Source organism: Mauremys reevesii, linkage group 7, assembly GCF_016161935.1.
Source record: "Mauremys reevesii isolate NIE-2019 linkage group 7, ASM1616193v1, whole genome shotgun sequence".
Classification (NCBI taxonomy): domain Eukaryota; kingdom Metazoa; phylum Chordata; order Testudines; family Geoemydidae; genus Mauremys; species Mauremys reevesii.
In genome coordinates this window covers 52,534,426-52,548,791 of record NC_052629.1, presented here as the reverse complement: position 1 = coordinate 52,548,791, position 14,366 = coordinate 52,534,426, and the positions used below count along the sequence as shown (strand labels likewise).

Below are 14,366 nucleotides of genomic sequence, written 5' to 3'. Positions count from 1 at the left end.
CCCCTGCCCCAATCCTGATCCCCCTCCCGCTCACTGAATCCCCTCAATCCCAGCCTGGAGCACCTTCCTGCACCCCAAGCACCTCATCCCCACCCTGGGCCCTCACACACATCTGTGCCCCACTCACCTGCCCCAGCCCAGAGCCCCCTCCCACACGCTGAACCCCTTGATCCCAGCCTTGAGCACCCTCCTACATCCCAAACCCCTCACCCCCAGCCCAGAACCCGCATCTCCAGCTGGACCCCACACCCTAACCTCTTGCTCCACCCCAGAGCTCCTCCCACACCCTGAACTCCTCATTTCTGGCCCCACCCCAGAGCCTGCACCACCAGCAAGAGCCCTCACCCCATTCTGCACCCCAACCCCAATTTTGTGAGCATTCATGGCCCGCCATACAATTTCCATACCCAGATGTGGCCTCCGGGCCAAAATGTTTGTCCACCCCCGTTCTAGACCATTAAATATCTGAGTTCTGATAGTAATTCTGTCAGGTTTTAAACCCAGTTTTTGTTTTTGTTCTTTTTTCAACTCAGTGCCTTAAACAAATGTTTCACTCTCTGGAGTATTTCCGTTACTCCCAGTGGACCAGATAGTTGAAATGCCTCATTCCCCTCAGTTCAGTGAGACCAAGGATCTTTCTCTGTCTCTTTCCTGGCTCCCTTGGTTTCTTCATTTATTTTCTTTCTCCTTCCTTTCCCATTCCTAACATCATTGCTCTCACGGTTCCCTAGCTTCCTGTGCGCTTTCCCATCTCTTTTCTCCTCAGTGGGGCAAGTGTTCTTCTTTCTTTAGATCCTCCCTTCAGCTGTCACTTCCAATTGCTGTGGAACTGTCAAGTTCCAACATTCCATCCCTTCTGGTGTCAGTGGCCCAACTCTGAACATGTTGTTCACTGTTTGAATAACAGGAGATGGGTTTGGGGGAAGGAGGGAAGAAAGTTGTTACCTGAAGATTAATGTAATACAGATCAAATTTATGCTGTATAGGATGTTTCATATTTGATCTAGGCTGAACACTGGTAATTTACCTATTGGGAGACCAGATTAATAGCATACAGTAGCTGGGAAGTGATAGTTCATCAGATGACTTCAAGTACACGAAATCATATTTAAACAGATCATAGAGATGGGACTTGTACACTTGCTATGCATCAGGTAGCTGGAGGACTAAACCCACTGTGCAGGTAGCTATGATAGACTAGGGTGGGGATATGCACCAGCAAGGGATAGGGCAGAAAGAAACCCTGGTTATTAAATAAATAAAAATCAATTTCCTGATAGTTGTAGAAAAATAATGGGATGATGCTGATATTTCTACATTGGTGCTACCCCATAACCCTTCTTTGAGTGCTTCAACTTTTATGAAAGTATAGTCTATCTCTTAAACGTCAAGCTCCATCACTTCACTGCTAGAAAGGTGAAAGAATTTTCTGTTTGTCCTTTCTCACTCAATTTCTCTCAGGGCTGCCTTCATGTCCTGAAGAGATGGCAGGTCTCCACTACTCCTAGTTTTGAGTCCTCCAGTCTCTGCCTCTTTTGCCACTTCTGGCTTTCACATGCAGCAGTGTAATGAAATGGACATGATTCTTTACTGTTCATTGCTAATATGCTGATGCTCAGCAAAATTCTGAGTAGCAGTAGCAGCTTTGAAACTGTCTGGAGCGTCAGGAAGATGGTGTACTGTATTGGATAACATTTGGAAAGTTATCTTTGTAATCAGAAAACATGCATTCTGCAGAAATTGATTACTTAGGCCCTTCTAGTAACCAGAGAAGCTTTCTTATTCCAGTAAGTGAATTTTTAGGGACTTGCTTGTGTGCGTAAAACACACTCAGTGCTTTTATTATACATTTAGATGTCTGCATAAACTAAACTGGAGTCAAAAGATAAGTGTGTGAAAGCAGAGCTCAAAAATTAATATTGCAACAGTTTGCCAAATGTGAAAATTGCTGGCTATGGTTTTTCCAGGCGGTGGAGGCCAGAAGATAGTCTGGACCACAGTCAGCAGCACCAAGAACCAGGTAGGGAAATTAAGGCATCTGTGACAGAAGTTGTTGAAAGGAGAGAAGTGGCAAGTAGTGCTCTTGGGAAGGCTTTAATGGTACTAGCTGACACACAGCTCGTAGATCTGTTCGATCACCAAAACAGAACTTTCATTTGCAGCTGGTGAACCCAAATTTTGAGCGCTGGTGAAAGGAAGGGTTTCGCTGTGGGGGCACAATGGGAACCTTTCCTATTTAAAGATTTACCAAATGTATTGCCAAATAAACATTCTTGAACAGGTGTTTTGGACCTCTATGTAACTTACTGTTAGTAAGTACATGAGCATCAATAATTAGCAGAAGCATTGTACATTAAACTCCAGTATCATTGGGTTATTTATGAGTTTCAGCAAATACTTATAGGAATCTAATTTGGGTTTATATCTTTATTTGGTAAAATGTAACTGAGGAAAATCCAGGTCATACCGGGTACTAAACTGAAAGATAAGAGCTTCTTTTGAAAAGGATCAGTATTAAATATTGTCTGAAGATTATAGACAAAAGGCTCTAAGATCTTAGGTACATAATACAATACGTTATTCCATTAGATCAGGGTTCTTTTTGCACTTGTTGCCATCTCCTTCATAGAAGTTCCATAATTCATTTATGGTGATTTACTGTCTTTAATGCCTGTATGTATTTGCGTTTAAAATTCATACTTAGGTCAGTTTACTTTAATACCTAAAGTAGAATATTCTAGAATATTCTATCTGTTGGATTCAGTAGTTATGCAATAACCCTGTCAAACTTGGTTACCTCAAAATTTAAAAATTATAAATACTGTATGCATTTACAAAATCTAAGACCTATAGAAACGTTTTCATAATTGGGTATTCCAGTGGGAAGTGGGCTTTGCTCACATATCCCTGCAGTATTTGCTAAGTCTTTCACCCAAAAGTGAAACTGACTTGGTCTGTCCAATCAATGAAATGTAAGGAGTAAGCAGCATAAATAGTTAAATAAGTTTTTTAATACTTCTAGATTCAGTAGTCTAAGGTGTTGGTGATATATGTAAGAACTTGTTTGGTGGCTCTTTTGAAAGGCTTAAAAACAAAAAAATGATCTGATTCATTTGAATACTATAATTCACTACCAGTAGCATACCCTACACAATAATAGTTCAGGGAAGGAGCAGCTACTTCATTTCACTGGTACATGAAGGGAAGTGTTTTGAGACCCTTCAGAAAAACAAGCAATTTATAATTAGAAGCACTTGCCATCAGAAACAATTAAAGAGCACCTAAAATGACATTTTTGCTCGAGCATTCATGGCAGTTCTATTATAAGAGAGTAAGTAGTCAAGAGGATACTAATTATATATGTTGGGGGTTTCAAACATATGGAACCCAGCAGCATAAATCTTTTTCTTTACATTTTGGTGCCTCTCCTCTATAAGCTCTAGGAACACTTCAAAAAATGCCATTAATTTATCAAGTTATCTGTCCATTGAAATATTCTGCTTGAGATAGCCTAGATCATTCTTTTGTACATCTTACACATCCCAGTTTCTAGTAATTAAATGACCAGGAAAAATAAGACTTCTCTGAGAATTTGTAGAAGTAAGGGGTCCTTCTTTCCTCCCTTTTTTCTGTGGTGTAACTTCTGGATCTTATTATGTTAATTACTGGTTACCCAAAGTTCTTTTTTTTTTTTTTTTCTTTCTAAAGCTGGATAGATGCTTAATGATAGCTAAAATGCTACTAAGAATCATTTTCCCTTTCTTTGCTTATATGGTGACTTGCGTGCTAAGAGCTGGAGTTAACAGGAAACCACAGCTGCTGTTGCTCATCATAGTGACAGCTGCCTAGAGAACTAAAACAATCCAAATAGGGTACAGGAAATGGGAGGCAGCAGAACACAACTGACTTTAAGGCAAAGTAGACTAGACTAGCTGTTTTCTAACTAAAATCTATAATCTTATTTAACAGTCTAAAAATTGTGTAACTGATAGCATAGCTGGGACAAAACTGTTTAGTTAAGGCGTTTTCGCATGAGCCAGTTGAGAGCAATTGTCAACAGGTAGGTTTCCTAGAGTTAATGGGGGTTGAAAGCTTAAGGTCAATAAAGGCATTCTTTTATATTAACATTTGCTGTGGGGTTCTCAGCTACTTGGTAGTAAGGAATGGATTCACTGATGTTCATAGGGCCCCGTTTACATTGGGGCTAAAACTGTACACTTTTAAAAAAATTACTGAAAACTTGTTTATGGTAACTATTTAGGAGTCCACTGTTCATGAATCCAAATTGACCATATGGTCTGAAACAGCTTGGCCCCTGTCCACATTGGCCACCTGAAATAGTCTAAAACTGATGCAACAAGCATATATTTTAGTTCCAGTGTATCTGAGAGCTAAGGGTTCTGGTTTCCATACACATTTTGCATCTCTGGTCAGACCGATTGCAGTCCCGTGATGTTAGGGATTTTCAATAACCTGTTGAAATGGAATGTCACATGACAGTGGTCAAATATTCATAGCCCAGTCCTTATTCCTTATTTTAGAGACAAATGACTGCCTTAAATGATTGCTCCTGCAACTTGTGGATGATGAATCTGCATTTCTTTGTGGAGCAGCTTAGCTGACTGACTGCCAAGGGGAACTTACTTCTGCTGAGAAACGTTCTAGTCTCTATCTCTTCTATTTTCTGTTCTCCTCTAGCTAGTAGATTTCACCTTCTCTCCTGTCCTGTATCTGCATGTGAGTGTCTCTTACCCTAATAACTCATTCCTCTACAGTTATCTTCCCCATTCTACTGCTGTCCTCTTCCCCCAACAGGGGTTCTACGATTGGACACTAGATGGACACAATATTGGCTCTCTGCTGCTGGCAGCGCTCTATTATACAGGCTTTATTTAGACAAGGCCTGATTTCTCTAAGGGATTGTCTACGCTGGCACGCTAAATCGGTGCCACTGTGATTGATGCAGCAGCGTCGATTTACTGGGTCTGGTGAAAATGCGATAAATTGATGGTAGAGTGTTCTCCCGTTGACTTCAGTACTCCACCTCGCCAAGAGGCGGAAGATAAGTTGGTGGGAGAGCATCTCCAGCCGACGTAGCACGGTGTAGACACTGTGTGTTAGGCTGATGTAAGCTATGTCACTCAGGTGGATGCTTTTCCAGGAGAGATGCTGTAACTCAAACAGGAGTTAATTTAGGAAAGTCCTATGGTGTACAGAAGATCAAACTAGATAATCACAGTGGTCCCTTTTGGCCTTATCTGTGAATCTATAAATATACACATTGTACTACTTTAACTATACCCTTACAGTTTGAGTGTACAAACCCATCCTCCAGTATATTGATATAAAAGGTGCCTCTACCAGAATATCTTATTCATGTATGGGAAGGGGAATAAGTTGCACTAGTCTAAGACGTATTTATGTCAGTAGAAAGAGGGGTTGTACTGGTATAACTATTTTTTTAATAACCGCAACTCAAATAATTATACCAGTGCAAAAACTATGTAGACCAGGCCTTAAAAAGTTACAGGCCCTTACCACAAGGACCTTAAAATTGTCAACTAGTTCTAGTGCAGCTCACGCTACTAGCTGTCACCAGGGGCCATACAGTAGATGGGATTTTGCACACCATATGACACTTGCAACCTAAAATGAATGCTGAAAGCTAATACAACTTCATTTTCAAGTTATGGACACTTTTATGGAAAAAATTTGTGGAAATGAGCCGTGTTATTGTAATACAACTTCTACCAATGGCTAAGTTTGTGTGTATATTTGACAGACTGTGTATATGTATATGCTGCCTAACACCAAAACGCTAACATCCCCCCCACAACCTGTATGTTACCCCCAATGACACAATAACTGACTCTTCAAACACTTTTTATCATTTATTTTAAATATTCCCTAATAAAATTTAAATCTGTTCTTTACATAATGGTTCCTTATTTTAGCATTAGGTCTTAGCATTATCATTTAGGTTTAGCATTCCCCTTTTGTTGAAACTAGGCGTGCTAGAACAGATGCAATTGTGGGTATACATTTAAATATCAGATTTGAAGAGCTACTGTTGACTTCTCTGGTTGCTGGTAGGGAATGATGTACTTTAATGTTCTGTGCACTTGAACAACAAGCACTGCTTATTAATAAACACAGTCTTGTTTCACTGCTCTCCTGGAAGAAATAAGCCATCCAAAGAGGGAATATACATGCAGATAAGTAGGTCTGAAGTATCAGAGCTGTTTCTGCTAGGAATGCAGGAGTTGTCACAGAGAAATAAACTGGTGGTCCATACAGGTCTGTCTCATCTTATGCTGGGGTTACGTTCCACAGTCAGCGCGTAAAGCAAAAACCGCGTATAGTCAAAATTACATTGAGTGTAATGGCAGGCGGAATCGCCTGCACTACAGGAACAGTATTTAAATTGTTGTTTTTCTCTCTTTTTTTGTTTTTTGTTTTTGTTTTTGCTAACTGCGTAAAGCTGAATTCGTGCATGTTAAATGCGCGTAAGATGCGACAGACCTGTATAGTTATCTGCTCTAACAATGACCTTTAGTAGATGTGTCAAAGTAAAATGGAAGAATCACTATTATAGACAACCGTAGACTAATCCACCCACAGAGAGGGTTTTCCTTGTTAGTTTAGTGGTTGGCTACTCCCTGGGAATAAGAGATTTTATTCCTTTTTTTTTTTTTTTTTTTTTTTTTAAATTTCCGTTTAATGTAGTTTACTCTGGTCTCTTTCCTGGGTGGTTAATTTAGAACCCAGGAATGAGCATGAGTAGTTAAATTTATTTATTCCAATGCAAGTTACTTTGCATTTGTCAACGATGAATATTATCCTGCATTGTATTACCCACTCACCTAGCTTTGTTAGGTCCCTCTAGAGTTTCACTAAAATAACCTATTTTTTTTCCATCTGCAAGTTTGCCACTTTACTGCTCACCCCCATTTCCAGCTGACTAATAAACACTAACCACGAGTCTTGGTATTCATTGTGCACCTCTTGGTTAACTTTCACATGTGGAAAAATGACAACGCATTCTGAAGAGGCCTGTGAATGATGTTGGAGCAGGCAGTTAAGAGTTCTATTCCTACTGTTGCATATGAAAGCTGGTGGTTGTGGCACTTTTATATATGCAATTGAAGGTTAATAAATCCATAATATGGACTAATCCTTTAGTACAAAAACCAACTACCGTAACTCTTTCCAAACTTAACCCATGTGAAAATGTTACCAGCGGATCTCATGTCTAAAATGAGTATCTATAGCAGAATTACTTTATATCAATGAAAGCTGATTTAAACTGATGGTTGCAGCATCAAAAGAGCTGTTGCTAATGGGGGATTACAATTAATATCTGATTGCTGTAGCTCTTATAAATCCCAGTTGGCATCTGGGACCCCATTCTGGCAAGTGCTGTACAATCAGAGTAGGATAGTCCCTGCCATGAAAAAACTTATTTTCTGATACTTATATGTTTTGCATATAGAGAGGTGTACAGAACATGTACATTTTTGTACACTTAAAAAAAAAAAAAAGGGGTGGTGGTGGTAAATTATGACCTTTTAAAAATGCCTGAAGCTTGTATCTCCTTCCAATCTTGATTCTCTGTTGTGGGGTGTATTTTTTTAAGAGATGAAATTCAAAGTAGAAAACAAAACCCTAAACTTCCACGTTGTGATGAACTCTTACTCAAACTTGCTGAGTTCTGTAAGAAGCTTAATTCAGTGGGAGTAGTGGTCTGGGATGTTTTGCTATGAAATGTTACTATGGTGACTAGAGAACCTTTATTTGCTCCTTAAATGGAAGGACTACTTTATATTCTGTAGAGGTTGGAGTATCTAATGTAGAGATCATGCTGTGGGATAACTAAACTCAAAGGGTCTAGAAACATTCTGAATGTATCCACTTGCAAATGGGTACATTTTTATTAAGCATCACTAGGTTCTCAGTATGCCTGGAAATCTAATTTGCATTTGAAACTCGGTCATTCTGTAGTGTCTAAAAGTAACATACTGTCAGTTTCTTTCGGAAGCCAAGGCATATTAATATGCCTAACATTAAAACTTGTACACATTCAGGTCTTGGATTAGAAGACAAGTTGATTTAATTTTTTCACTTAAAAAATCAAGGTATTTCATGGGGTACCTGCTGGTACCTGTTTTATGACAGTTGTCTTCATTTCTGTAATACCTATTTAAACTGGTTAGGCTGAATACTCCTGCTGTACATCTGGAGTATGATTTGTAGATAAGAGCACCCCTGCAGACTCCATTGACATTCGAATCCAAAAGATGTTCTTATGCTTATAAATAGCTTCTACTTTGACACATCCTTTTAACAAAAATATCTAAACTGATTCAGAACTTGTAAAGAGAAGTAATTCAGATCTAAAGTTTCCATTTCATCTTGCTATACTGCTTGTTGGTGTTTAAGCATTCTTTCTGGAAGCTATGCTGTAGTCAAATAAAAGCTTTCAAACTTAGTACAGAGGTTAACTGGGTGAAATTTAATGGTCTGCGATCTATAGGAGATCAGACTAGGTGATCTAATGATCCCTTGTGGCTTTAGCATCTGCGAATGTATCATCCATGACCCTTAGAGGGTGATACTTGGACACAGTGAGAGATGTGCAAGTCTGTTTTGAAATCTGAGTTTGTCAAACATTAAAAATATGTTCTAGGGATCTGCCAGAGTGTGATCTGATTTAGGCCTTAGTATCTCCAGTAGAGAAGGTTTCTCTGGCTTCCTTTTTTGAATACACGAGGGGAAAAAAGAAAAACCTCCACTTACTCTTTCCGATCCAAAAATTATTGAACTTCTGTCCTGTTCTATGTTGGAGGGGTAATTGTTGAGTACACATTCAACTTTGATGGCTTTAGATCGATGGGCAAACTTTTTGGCCCGAGGGCCACATCTGGGTGGGGAAATTGCATGCTGGGCCATGAATGCAGGGCTGGGTGTGGGAGGGGGGTGCGGTGTTCAGGGAGGGGCTTAGGGCAAGGGGTTGGGGGCACAGGAGGGGTGTGGGATATACGAGGGGGCTCAGGGCAATAGGTTGGGGTGAAAGAGGGGTGTGGCAGGGGGCTCAGGGCAGGGGGTTGGGGTGCAGGAGGGAATCGGGGTGCAGGCTGCAGCCCGGCGCCGCTTACCTTGAGCAGCTCCGGGGTGGCAGTGGCACGCAGCGGGGCTAAGGGCAGGCTCCCTGCCTGCCCTGGCCCCATGCCGCTCCTGGAAGCAGCCAGCACCATGTCCCTGCAGCCCCTGGTGGGGGAAGAGAGCTCCACGCGCTGCTCTTGTCTGCGGGTACCTCCCCCGAAGCTCCCATTGGCCGGGAATGGGAAACCGCGCCAATGGGAGCTGTGGGGGGCAGTGCCTGCAGGCGAGGGCAGCACGAAGCCCTCTGCCCCCCCCCACCCCCCCCCACTCTGCAGGGACCTGGTGCTGGCCACTTCTGGGAGCAGCGCGGAGCCGGGGCAGACAGGGGACCCTGCCTCAGCCCCGCGACGCCATGGAGGTGGCAATCCTGCGGGCCAGATCCAAAGCCCTGATGGGCTCGATTCGGCCCGGGGGCCATAGTTTGCCCACCCCTGCTTTAGCTGGGTAACTGTAGTGATAGTACTCTTTTACGCACTATCCTGTGGAATTAACTTATAGTGCCAATGTACATTGGCACTATTGAAACCTCCTGTATTCTATTCTTCTGTCTAAAAAAAATTCTAGAATGGTAGACTGGTGAGGTAGGTGATATTTAATGAATTATTGTATTTGGCAACATGCTACTTATGATCTTTACTACTTTTTCCTTTCCTTCTGCTGGTATAGGCTTTTCCTGATGTATTATACAGTTAAATATTTCTAGTATGATGTAATTTTTAACCTCTCTAACAATTCAGACTAAAGGTGATTCAGCTGACTGGCTTGCCTCTGGCCTGTCTCTCTACATCATAATCACAGGTTGGGGGAATCAGTCCTTTATTCTTCTAATGTACTACTGACCAGTAATGAAAATTGTATGTGTTCGGGTTTAAAAGCTGAGACCCTGCGATATGAACGTCTTTCCCTATTCTTCAGCAATTAAATAGCAAAGTAGGTTGGAATTTGAAGCAATTTAAACAACATAAAGAAAAAGAACAAGAAACTAATAACTTGCTGTACTGTGGCTTGGCATAACTTTTTTTGGGTGTGGTGGGGAAAGAAAATCCTTCTCTTATAAACAAGACTTTCTGGGTCTTTTCCAGTGGAAAGTATTTTCCATGGCTGTGAGTCATGCTATAACTTAAGGCTTTCATTACAAAAGATAACTTTGTCTAACTGTCTTTAAAAGTTACTGGTTCAAAAGACATTGTGTGGGCCATGCTAGGATTTTTAAAATGACAATTTTGGTGTGCAGCTTGTATGTGGTAGTCTTCTTTGTGTTTCTAAAATGTTTTGGAATGCCATAAACTGTTGGATTGCTTCAAGCTTTGTTCTTTATTCTAATGTGAAAAATGTGCACAAGTTTTCAGAGATGGGAACACAGTGCAGAAAGGATTTCCAGATGCATAGCAATGCTGTTTCCCAATCTAATTTGCACTGAGTCTTTTGCTAAACTAGGAAGTTGTCAAACTAGATTTCAATGAAGTCCTTAGCATACTAGAAATCAAGCCTTATCTTTGTGCATCCTCCTGCAAAGGGCTGGCAATTTCCCAGGAAATACTAGTTTAGGACAGGACACTGGTAAATATTGGCTTAAACCCTGTTTGAACTGAGAAAAATAATTGCATCAGTGTTCAGCAAGCATAGACTGTCTCTTTTCAAATTTTGGATACATCCATTCATAAACGAGTTTGAGGCTGGGTCTGTCCACTGCATCAAAGTTGGTCTTCTGCTGCATGGCCAAATGGACTTGGACTGGTAGAAAGCTCTGTAGAAATGTTGTTTGACATATAGTTGAAACAGCTGCTGTGTGGACAGAAGTCAACCATGTCTGTAACTAAGTCAAATGAACATATCATACCCTGGTTACAGAAAAGTTGGCTTCTACTTAGTGTAGATGGTGCTTCAGCCACTTCTAGTTTGACACTGAGTGGCAAGCATGCCTTAGAAAGATGGGTGTGTCAGGAAAAACTGAACAAAAATGGAATGTTGTTCTAAGTCAGAACAAGCTGTGCCGTATGTAGTGTACATTCCAGATGAAGTATTTTCAGGAAGGTAGTTAGTTCCGCTTCCCTTGAGTTGTTAGAGCAAGATTGGGGAGAACATGTAAACTGCATTTCAGAGTTTAAACATTACTATTCTAATGCATTGTACCTTTTTTAAAACTTAAAATTTCCTTTAACAGTTTGTGGTATATCTAGTCTCAACACTAACCATTTATGTAATGAATTTGCAATGAAAAACCTAAGTCTTTTTTTTTTTTTTTTTTTTTTAATTCACTGTCAGATAAAAACTAAAATCATATGCCTGTTCTGAGGGAAGCATTCAGCCCTTTAACTCTTGTTAGACTTATTGAAAAATATGTTCACATAGGAAGGCAGAAATTTGGCTGCAGACTTTTGAGCTACACTCAGTTTCTTTGTAGACTTGGGATCATTTCCAGTGCATTCATTAATGGCTTTCATAGGAGCTCAGGGGGTTACTTTGGATAATGCTTTTCACGTCTGAGGACCTGGATTTGTGTTCTCCTTTGGATAATAGGAAATCTGTGGAGTCTTTTTCTAGTTTCTGGTGTACACTCTGTCCCTGCTACAACCTTCCCCCTCCCCAGTTTGTCACAATTTACAGCCTATGCTTAAAAATCATACGACTAGGGGAGAGAATCATTGTAGGTTAGAATTTAGACTCTGTAGAGCTGTGGGAGAAACTTGCATAGTAGCTACTTTTGGTTGCAACCTTGTGCTGTTATCCCTTGGCTTTTGTGGGCACTAAGTTCATATTCTAAACTGCAAGTATGAGCATCTAGAGCAGGCCTACACAACATGCGGCCTGCGGAGCTTCACTGTGCGACCCGCAGGGGGATTCTGAATCCCCCGCACACGACGCTCTGCGGGCAGCCCAGAGCCTTTTAAATCCCAGCCGCGGCCAGGATTCAAAGGGCTCTGGGCTGCCCACAGCCGTGGGGAACCCAGAGCCCTTTGAATCCTGGCCTGAGGCCGCTGATTGCCCCCTCCACGGACCCCTGCCCTAACTACCCCCCAGGACCCCCACCCCCTATCTAAATGCCGCTGGTCCTTGTCCCCCGATTGCCCCCTCCCGAGACTCCTGCCCCAACTGCCTCTTGGGACCCTAGCCCCTATCTAAGCCTCCCTTCTCCTTGTCCCCAACTGCCCCCTCCTGAGACCCCCAACTTCCCCTCAGGACTTCACCCCCTACCTGTCCCCTGATGAACCCCTGAGACTCCCATGCCTATCCAATTGCTGCCTGTACCCTGACTGCCCCCTGGAACCCTCTACCCCTTCTTCAACCCCCAGCCCCGTTGCCGTGCCACTCAGACCAGCGTGTCTGGCTCCATGCAGCTCCAGACACGTTGCTGCCATGCTCCCCCGCGGAGCCCACAGCCCTCCCCCCCACCTCCCCCCAGCACCTGCCTTCCAGATTTGAACACCACCTCAAAATTCAGGAGTGCTCAAGCTCAGTTTGGGCAGCTGTTACTTCATTTCTCCCAAATCAAATATACTGATCCACTGTAACTTGCTGTAGAAAAAGTAGGATAAAATTGAGCAAGAAATGCTTATTAGGACTGGAATTGCTATTTTCAACAGCCATTGCCTTTTTGTTTGTTTAAAAGGAAGACAGTGTTATTGCATTGGCAAATTCCCCATAGAAAGAAAGAGTGGAACAAAAGAATAATAAAGGCACCTTGACTTTTTCTCATTTATGGAGGACACTTTTATAGTATGCATCCAGATATCCTCCAATCACACAAGCTGAAAATTGTTCCACTTTACTGCAGCTCTGTAACCATATGGGAACCAATCCTGTCTGTGTTTTGTGCACATCCAAAATTCCTGCTGAATGACCCACCCTGGGAGAGAGTTACCAGTGACCTAGGGCTGGGGCGGCAGGAGGTGTGTGTGTGTGGGGGGGCACTGGTGTGGGGGGAGCCCAGGGCTGGGGCAGCAGCGGGGTGGGGGAAGGGCACTGGTGGGGAGGAAAGGGGGGAAGCCCAGCGCTGGGGCGGCAGGGGGTGTGGGTGGGGGGAGAGACCAGGACTGGGGCAGCAGGGGGGTACACGGGGGAGCCCAGGGCTGGGACGGGGGGCAGCCAAATTTTATTTTGGTTGGGGCAGCAAAAAACCTAGTGCCGGCCCTGCTGGGTTCCCCCAGCCGCTGGAGCCCCGGGCCCTTTAATTTGCCCCTGAGGGCTCCCAGCCACCTCTTCAGCTGGGAGCCCCTGGTTGATTTTTAAATCAAGTATCACCTGCCCACCCCCAACCTTCCTTTTTGGCCCACAGCTGTTTTGGTGGGGCAGCGCTGGGGAAGGAGGGTTTGCTTCTGCAGGGGTGGGCGGCCCTGGGGTGGGGTATTTCTGTGGGGCCGGGAGGTTTCGGCCCTCAGCTGTTTTCTTTGGAGGAATGTGGCCCTCGCCGCTTTACGAGTTGTGCAGGCCTGATCTAGAGTTCTATTTATGTACCCAGATAGGGTTGACTTAAAAAAAAAAAATTACCTACTTTGCAGCTGCAACTAGGTAATGCAGTATGACGCTGCCATGTAAATTAAATATAAAAAGAATTTAAAACCAATTTCTGACATTTGACACACTGTTTTCAGCTTCAGTAATCAGAAAAAGATAAAAGTTCTTAGACACAATTTATACTCCCAACCTTTGTGAAATTAGCTTCCAGTTTGTTTTGAACTGCCTCTAAGTCGGAAAGATACAAAATATTACAAGCCCTTCAAATTTTACAAAAGCTGTTTTGCATTATCATACCTGCAAGGTCATATTCAAGATTTTTTTTTATTGTAAAAGTCTCCATGCCCAGTGACAAACCACTTCATTTTCTAGAAAGTGAATGAGTTGCAACGCTTAGGGTTAGAGGGATGCTGGCAAGCCTTAGCATTATGTTGCTGAATGATTAATTCTGGAAGCCACTGATTCTTAAATGGCAAGCTTTGTTAACACAGAGTTAAGGTTGCCCAGTGATAGCTCATGTTCTTCCAGAATGTTGAGTTCAGCAAAACTAAAGCTTCTGAACACCAGGAAGTACAGAGTAGGGTAAACCTTAGCTCTGTGCCCCCCGCCACTCCCCCCAAGCTGGCAATAGCCATTGAGAGTTATCTGCATGCACTCACGCTGCATTCACTGCCCTAGCTGTACAGAATGGTAAAGGAGTAAATTGGAAGAGTTGTGATTGTGATGAGGAAATCTGGGGATTAGTTTGA

General features: G+C 42.5%; 1 protein-coding gene across 2 annotated transcripts in view; it reads left to right on the top strand.

Moving 5' to 3' along the window:
• Positions 1–14,366, top strand: part of GLUD1 (glutamate dehydrogenase 1) — a 61,813-nt gene that overhangs the window by 7,148 nt on the left and 40,299 nt on the right. The gene's annotated exons all lie outside the window — the stretch shown is intronic.